Source organism: Perognathus longimembris, chromosome 10 (assembly GCF_023159225.1).
Source record: "Perognathus longimembris pacificus isolate PPM17 chromosome 10, ASM2315922v1, whole genome shotgun sequence".
In the NCBI taxonomy this organism is placed as follows: domain Eukaryota; kingdom Metazoa; phylum Chordata; class Mammalia; order Rodentia; family Heteromyidae; genus Perognathus; species Perognathus longimembris.
In genome coordinates, this window is record NC_063170.1 from 21,807,584 (window position 1) to 21,815,857 (window position 8,274).

Here is an 8,274-nt window from a genome sequence, read left to right on the forward strand (position 1 = left end):
GGAAAAAGTTATCTCACTAAAGCGGGGTTGCAAACTCGTGGCATTTTGTGGGCTGAATCCAGCCTGAACAGCATTTTGAAATTTGGGAAGCTTTATGTAAAAATCAGACATTCTGGTTTTCTTAAAAAAAAAAAAATAACCCTCAGATCTGGCAACTTTGAATGCCTGTTCCCACATGACCACTGCCAGCAGCATCTAAGGAGTGGCTGCTCCTTTCGGGTGAGGCATGGACTTAGGTTCGCCACAGTCCCCAGCTCTCTCTAGTGCCCGCTGTGGGACTCACTTCTGTCACATGGAGCTAGGTACATCACTCGCCTGCTCAGAGTTTTAAACTTTTCTGGGAAGTGTTTGTAAGATGTAGAGCTTAAACAACACATCATGAGGACTCCTTGACAGAACATAAGGAGCTCTGCCCGCGCCTCTTCCCAACCTTGGCAATTCGCCATTCCAAGGGCGCTGGAGTCCAGAAGCTGTGCGCTTCTCACTTACAGAGGACAACAGGTACAGACAAAGCACTCCAGGAGACGGGCCTTCGGTGCCTCATAGAGCAGTGACCCTGGCCATACATAGCAGCATCGTGGGGAGCAGGATCTAGTGGTGACAGTGGTATTTGAAAAGCAAACTAATAAATCACAAAGACTGGGAGCTAGGTTTGTTACTGCTGCATCTTTCAGACAATCAGTAGCAGAAAAAGACATAGCCCTGCAATGGGTATATGCGGTGTCTGAGAAACACATCAAGTCCTAACCCCATAATACATCCTCTTTGGGAAACAGAGTCTGTTGATATAATCAAGCTAAGATGACATCCTATTAGCTGAGACCTGATCTTTCCCCATAACCGGTGTTCTCAGAGGATGATTAAGATTTGGACATGGGAGAAACCCATGTGACTTAAGAGAAAGAGATGGGAGCAGCACAGCTGCTGAACCATAGTGCTTCCTCTGTGGAGTCTTCCAGCAGAACATAGCCCTGCACAGGCATGAGTGAGCTTTCCGCCTCTGAACTGTCCCAGCTTCAATGTCATTTGTTTGAAGCCAACTAGTTTGTTCACAGTGCTTTGCTACTGCAACACTGGGAAAGGACCCAGGCTGTAGTGAGGAGACATTTATTAAAGAAATATCATCATCATCATCATCATCATCATCATCATCATCACCACCATCATCATCATGATGTTTGGTAGTGCCAAGGCTTCAACTCAGGACCTTTGCTCTCATTCAGATTTCTTGCTCACAGCTAGCATTTTACTACTTGACCCATACCTTCCAGACTAGCTTTTTGCTAGTTAATTGGTCATGAAATCTGGAAGACTTTTCCGCTCCAGTTGTCTTCAAATTGTCACCAGATACAGGTGAAGGTTTGTGAAGTTTCCCTCAAAAAGTAGGGACTATTTACTTAGGGTCCTTGACTTCAATCACAGAATAGGAATTTCAGGACAAGACACAGTGGTAAGAAGACTTGGCAGTGCTTTATTGAGTAGGCAAATGAAAGCAAACGAGACAGTTGGCATGCTGACAAACTGGCAAGCACAAAGGCTGGGACTCACTCTGACAGAGTGTGGGTGCTCTAAAGGAGAGACACACCGCTCCTTGTTCTCCAGGGTGTTGATATGATAAAGGCAGGAAGTCTCACTTAAAGATAGGAAAAGATAGAGCTTTATCTTTGCTCTCAATCACATTTGGTGTTGTTCTAAGTTCCTGACTCTTGTCTACCATTCTGGCTGTTTCAGTTTTGAGCTCTCCCTTTTGTTACCTTGGGGGAGCATTTCTCTCAGGAAGACATCTTGCCAAACAAATGTTAATTCTTGGGGTGAGAAATGCATCTCTCAGGAAGGAATGTGGCCTATTGTCTATCTTTGGAGCACAGAGAAAGCTTCTGTTGACTACCTTGTGTCTGAGTTGCCTTCCCTATTTTCTCTAACTTATGCTACCTCATTTTCCCCTGAAATGACTTTGGTCCCTTCATCTTAAGGGATGGATGAGTATTGTAAGGGTTGCTGAAAGGAGACCACCATGAGTTTCGGGCAGAAGAGTTTTTATTGGGAGAACCAAACTGCCAGCCGGCACCGGATGTGGATGCGCAGGGCACAGGGTGTAGCATATAGCAGCTTGACTAATGGTGGAGGGAGATTATATAGGAAGAGGTGAGGAGGGGAGGCCGAAGTGGATGCAGAAATGACCTCAGAGCCTGGGGAACCTCGCACGGCCCCCAGGTGTACCAGTTACCTCTGTTACAGGTGCTGGGCCAGCGAGGGCTTCTAGGGAAGAGGACAAAGGGAAGAGGATATTTTTCCTTGGATAGGACCTAACATTCCAGCCTTTAGATAGTTATAAAGGGGTGCCTACTCTCTCTGGCTACTACTTCTTGCTGTCAAGGGGTGTCGACATTAGGGGTAGAAGGCAGGGATATGGTCCTGCCCAGGAGAAGGCAGCAGTAACAGTTATCTGGACTATAACATATGGATGGGAGACCCACTATAAATAGAAATTGCAGATTGTAGTTGTAAGTTACTGCCCTGTTAGAAGATGGACGAGGTGATGACATATAAGCCACTTCGGAGGCAGAGCTGACAATCATTTCAGTCTTAATTAGTGTACTAATGTGCTATGCTCAGATTGTTTAACCAGTTGCTGTTTCAAAACCCTCCTCATGGCCACTGTTGAGTTCTGTTGTTACAGATTTGATCCTCTGCAGAATTTACACTCAGACTCACAGAGGGTGAATTGTAATATGGAGGTCAGATCTGGCCAGCGCCATATTGGCCACATGGTATTTCTAGCATCTTGATGGGCGTGCCTGGTTCCTACAGGATGGGAAGTCCCATCCCCAGGTAATGGGAGTTCCTGAGTCCCAAGAGACAGGGGCGGGCACATGGCCTATAGGTTACTGAACCTATCAGTCAAATGCTTAGGACTGGAAGCTTCCTGTGACCCAGCCCCCTGACCTGACCCTATTTAGGGGCAGGCCAGCTCAGGTGCCACTATGCCATGCCACATGTTTGAGTCTGGTGTCTGTTGTCCCCATGGCATCCCTGTTCAGCTCTCCATTGGAGCTGAACTGGTTTGTTGGTACTTAGAAATCTTCCAGAAGTAAGTCTCTGTCCTGTTTTGTGTTACATGTTTTTCTGAAACGTGGGACCAGTCCATAAGGAACTTCCCCCCCAAAAGAAGATGATTAGGGACTCTTCCTGGCCCATGCACCAGAAACGTAATGGGGTCCAAGTGTGTGTGTGGGGAATCCCCCATCCCTCCGAGAGTCCACTACTCAGAGACAGTCTCAAGTAAAAAGATGCATTTATTGGGGGAAGTTCTCTTCCAGGTAAGCCCTGCTTGAAAATTATTTCTATTGATTGCCTTGTTGCTACAGTTTGGAAGTAAAAAAGGATCTCTTTGCAAAAACTCTCATTTAATCTGTCAGTCATCCCCCACCCCCAAGGTAGAACATACCATCCCAGCAACAAGCAAAAATGCCAAATGCAGTATCATGACAGCAAGAAGAATGACCTCCTAGACCCACCGGGACAAAGCTAGTCCTGGCAACAGGGGTCCATCCAGAGGCATTTGCAAAAAAATGCACAGATAAGAAGAAATTGTGTCAGGTCCTAAATGGAGTCACTTTGTGCTTGCCCTTTCAAAACTAACCAGAGCCAGGAGGTCAAGAGAAGTAGTTCATAAGCATGCCTATCTACTACTTTCTGGCTTTTAATGGGGAAGTAGCTTATATCTACTCTCTGGTATTTCTATTTGTAGTTGGTCTCCCATCCATACTTTATCGTCCGGACAACAATAGTCCAGGAAATAATCAAGGCCTGCCACTGGGCCCTTACCCATTCCAAGCCAGCCCAGATTCTGACTGGTTATTCTTAAGCATCCCACCATGGTCTCCTCTCCCCAGTCACCAGATATTAACCAGTAAGGAGTGGTCAGGGACATGAGCCGCCAACTCCAGGACCTCCTGGAACACAGGAGACCAGAACTATTCAGGTCATCCAACCTTTTCTTTTCTGCCCTTCCCTCTGCTACTTGTAGGCCCTCCCCTTAATGTTTTTTTCTTTTCTTATTGTTCATTCCCTGCCTTGTAAGACTTCTTGCAGATTTGTCATCCAAAGAGTCTTTTCATCCAAAGATGCATGTGTGCGTTCACCACCAAGGAACTGTTATTGCTGCCTTCTCCCAGACAGGAAGACATCTCTGCCTTCTACCCCTAATGTCAAGCCCTTTGTCAGCAGGAAGTAGCCAGAGACAGAGAGTCGGCACCCCTTTATAACTATCCAAAGGCTGGAATGTTAGGTCCTGTCTGAGGAAAAATGGCCCCTACCCTTTGTCCTCTTCCCTAGAAGCCCTTGCTGGCTCAGCACCTGTAACAGAGGTAACAGGTACATGTGGGGGCAGTGGAAGGTTCCCCAGGCTCTGAGGTCATTTCTGCATCCACTTCGGCCTCCCCTCCTTGCCTCTCCCTAGATAATGTCCCTCCACCATTAGTCAAGCTGCTTCATGCTACACCCTGTGCTCTACACACCCACATTCAGTGCACGATCTGCACACCCTCATCTAGTACATGCTGGCAGTTTGTTTCTCCCAATAAATTCTCTTCTGTCTGAACCGTGCGGTGATATTCTTTCACCAACCCTTACAAATATCTTCTGTATTTTGATTTAAGGTTGAATTTTTGAGTTCCTGGATGTTATTTACCATGTCACATCCCTGCCTCAAACCACAATCCTCCAGATTTCAGCCTCCCGAGTAGCTAGGATTACAGGTATGAGCCACCACTGTCCAGTTTAGGAATACTTTATAGAGCACCCTTCTGGAGACTGGGGTTCAAGAGAATTAGCATAGAACTCATATTGTTCAGGAGACAGAAGACGTTACCTCAGTCCTAGTCCAGAGGCCACAAGATGGAATCAACCACTTGCCACCTCAAGAATCCACTGAGGGGGAGACAGGGACAAAAGTAAAGAAATTGAGAAATTATGACATGATGTGGACACATGGGAATGAGCGAGAGAAGGGGGACGGTTAGGTAAATAGGGATTCAAAAGTGGTGGACCCAACATGTGGCAGATAACATGTGTCCTATCACTGTACTTCTTGCTCCCATAGTGCCTCAGGCTTCTGCTTGAATGCTTCTTCCCATAATGCCATGGGTGCCCACTCAACCAATGAAAAGAGCAGGTGGTGCATGCACCAGCCATCAACCAATCAGCACAGAGCCCAGGGGAGGAGCTAAGGGAGGGTCCCAGTTTTTTAAATGCCACCCTCTGGGAGGGCTCCATTAGACTCCTCCTCGGGCTCCTCTCTGGCAGAGTCTTGCTACTTTCACAGCTTTCCTTCCCAATAAACTCGCAAATTTCCTCCATATTTAACCCTTTCCTGACTTTTAGTTATTTAATGAGCAGTGAGAACAAATCCTATGACTCGCGTCCTAAGCCGGGTCAAGGGACTGACGAGAAATTCGGGATTTTACAGGGATGGAGGAAAAGCCTGTTGTGAAACATCCACACTCATACTGTCTTGGTGCAAACGTGGTCTGGCTGATGGTGTGTGGGGCCTGGCTCAGTGGGGGGCTCCCTCGGTGGGGGGGGCGGCATGATTGCTTGAGGGGACCTTGCTCCCTGTAGGGAGGCAGGCTTCAGTGCTTGCTGTGCTTAGAATCTGACCAGAGCTGGGAAGGAATAGGAAAAGCAGGCCAGAGAGACAACATGGAGTTAGGTCCACCATGGGGCTGTCCTTGTTCAAAATGGGAATGCAATCCCCTGCATGGGGACGCCAGGGCATTGGGAGGCCTTCCCCAGCCCCAGCCCCTGACCTGCTCTCAGTAGCCATGCCTGGGCACAACAATCAGCTTTCCACAACTGCAGGTCCATGGCCGTCCAGCAGCTGTGGCCTGCCGCCTGGCTCCACCATGGCTGCTGCCCCGCACCTGCATGGAAAGCAGGTCTAAATCCCCTGCTGAGGCACTGGGGAGCTTTGCCTGGGGCCACCGTGGGGCACCGGCCCTTCTCACTGGGAAGGAGCTCGGCCTGAGGGGCAGGGGAGGCCCTGGAAGCCAGGGAATGCTGGAGGTTAAAGCCCAACGAGGAAGAGGTGGATCGAGCCAAAAGGGGTGTGTGTGTGTGTGTGTGTGTGTGTGTGTGTGTGTGTGTGTGTGTGTGTGAGAGAGAGAGAGAGAGAGAGAGAGAGAGAGAGAGAATAGTCCCAGCCTATGCTTTTACTTCAGCTTGCTTAGATTGAGTCTGTCACTTGCCACCTAGGATTCCTAGCTGACCCAGTGGGAAGCTCTGAGGAGCCAGGCCCGCCCACCTGCCTGACAACCTACCTGCCTGCCTGCCTGCCTGCCTGCCTCTGCCTGGCCCTGCCCTGCCTCCTCCTGGCCCAGGGTTCACTCATGGAACCCTTTCAGGGGTCCACACAGGTGTCAGGCACGCTGCTCTCTGGAAGTGGTGGCAAGACCTTCCCCAGAGTTAAGGTGCCTCAGATGGATGAGATTTTCTCACCTGGATTCTTAGCCCTGAACCCCCCTCCCCAGCCCCCACCCTGTATCAGGAGTCCTAGCCTCCAGGCACTGCCAAATGCTGACTCCCAGGACAGAACTCAGCCTTTGGCTATGGCTCAGGGCCTCTGAGCCCCTCCACATGCTCTGCCTGGTTAGAAGTCCAGGGTTTGGCCACCCTCCCGGGGTAGGCCATCCTCCCTCCCTCTGTCCAGCATGAGATAGGGTGGAAGAGCACTCACTGACAAAGCACGTGGGTGGCATACTGGCAAAGAGCGACGGGGAACCGGGGTCAGAAGCATGAGGATTGTGCAGAGCTGGGTTCTGGGGCAGCAGCTATAGAGAGAGTGACTCCATTCTGCCCCCCCCCGCCATTGTCCCACGGGGCTCCTTGTGGGCTGACCCCAGCTCAAAGCTGCTGGCTGTGCAGTCTGAGGAAGACATGGAAGCATCTGGGGGCAGACATTGCCTCAAAACTCCTACCTCCTGTCCCAGCACCCCAACCCCCCGCCCCCACCCCATGGCTCCTTAAGCCTGGGCCACTCTACTCTTCTCTATGTGGCAGGAAGATGGTCTCTGGGTTTCCTCCTCCCCCTCCTCCTCCTCCTCTTTCTCTCCTATCTCCTCCTCCTCTTCCTCTTCCTCTTCCTCCTCTTCCTTCTCTTCCTCCTCTTCTTTGGTTCTGGACTTGAACCGGGGTCTGGGTGTTGCCACTGAGCTCTTTTGCTCCAGACTAGCTCCCTACCACTTGATCCACTTTCAGCTTTTTGCTAGTTAATTGGAGACAAGAGCCAAGGCTGGCTGCAAACCATGATCCTCAGATCTCAGCCTCCTGAGTAGCTAGGACGACAGGCCTTGATCCATCTCCCACTGTATTAGGCAAACGTGGTAACCACTACACTGTGGAAAGCCACCTCCGACGGTGAAGGAATGTGGCTCCCGGTGGACTCAGTGTGACTCCCGCATTAGATGCTCCCAGCAGTCACTCCATGGTTTAAACACACCACACCCGGCCTGGCACAAGGCAATCAACACTGGTACAGGAGTGAGCAGTCAGCCCAGGGTGTGAGCACCTGCTGGGTGCAGGGCCTCTCCTTGCGAACAGCTGCCAAGCCCAGAGCCACATGGAGCTCTGGTGAGCGTGGGGTCGGACACTGCCACTTCCACCTGTGGCAAAGCTTCTCCTGGGGCTTAGAACCAACAGGCGAGGGCCGGCTGGAGGAGCAGCCTCAGCAGCGAGTGTCCAAGGCACAGTCACGCCGCGCCATCTGGTGGCTAGTGTTGGAGAAGCAGCCTCGAGGCTCGGAGCTGCCTGGGTCCGACCTTGTTCCGGCCTCGAGGCTCCACCTAGTGGTCGTGGTGCTCACTCACACCCCCGCCGGCTTGGCCTCCACCTTAGAGTAAGAGTCAAGAGTTGGCATCCCTAGAACTCTGTGTGTGTGTGTGTGTGTGTGTGTGTGTGTGTGTGTGTGTGTGTGTGTATGTGTATGTGTCTGTCTGTCTGTCTGTCTGTCTGTCTGTCTGTCTGTCTAGCTAACATCTATCTTTCCTGAGCGCTGCAGTGAAGGTGGGATCGGGTGTGCTGACCAGTCAATCACATCTGACTCATTTACCATAATTGTATTTACCATAATTGTGATGGTACCGGCAGGCTCTTCTCCAAGCATTTTATGTGCATCACATCCATCAGCTCCTGCACACACATCCCTGGGAAGGGATTTGCACAATGCTTCTGTTACATATTAGAAAAGCGAGGCACAGAGAGGTGAAGAAACTCACC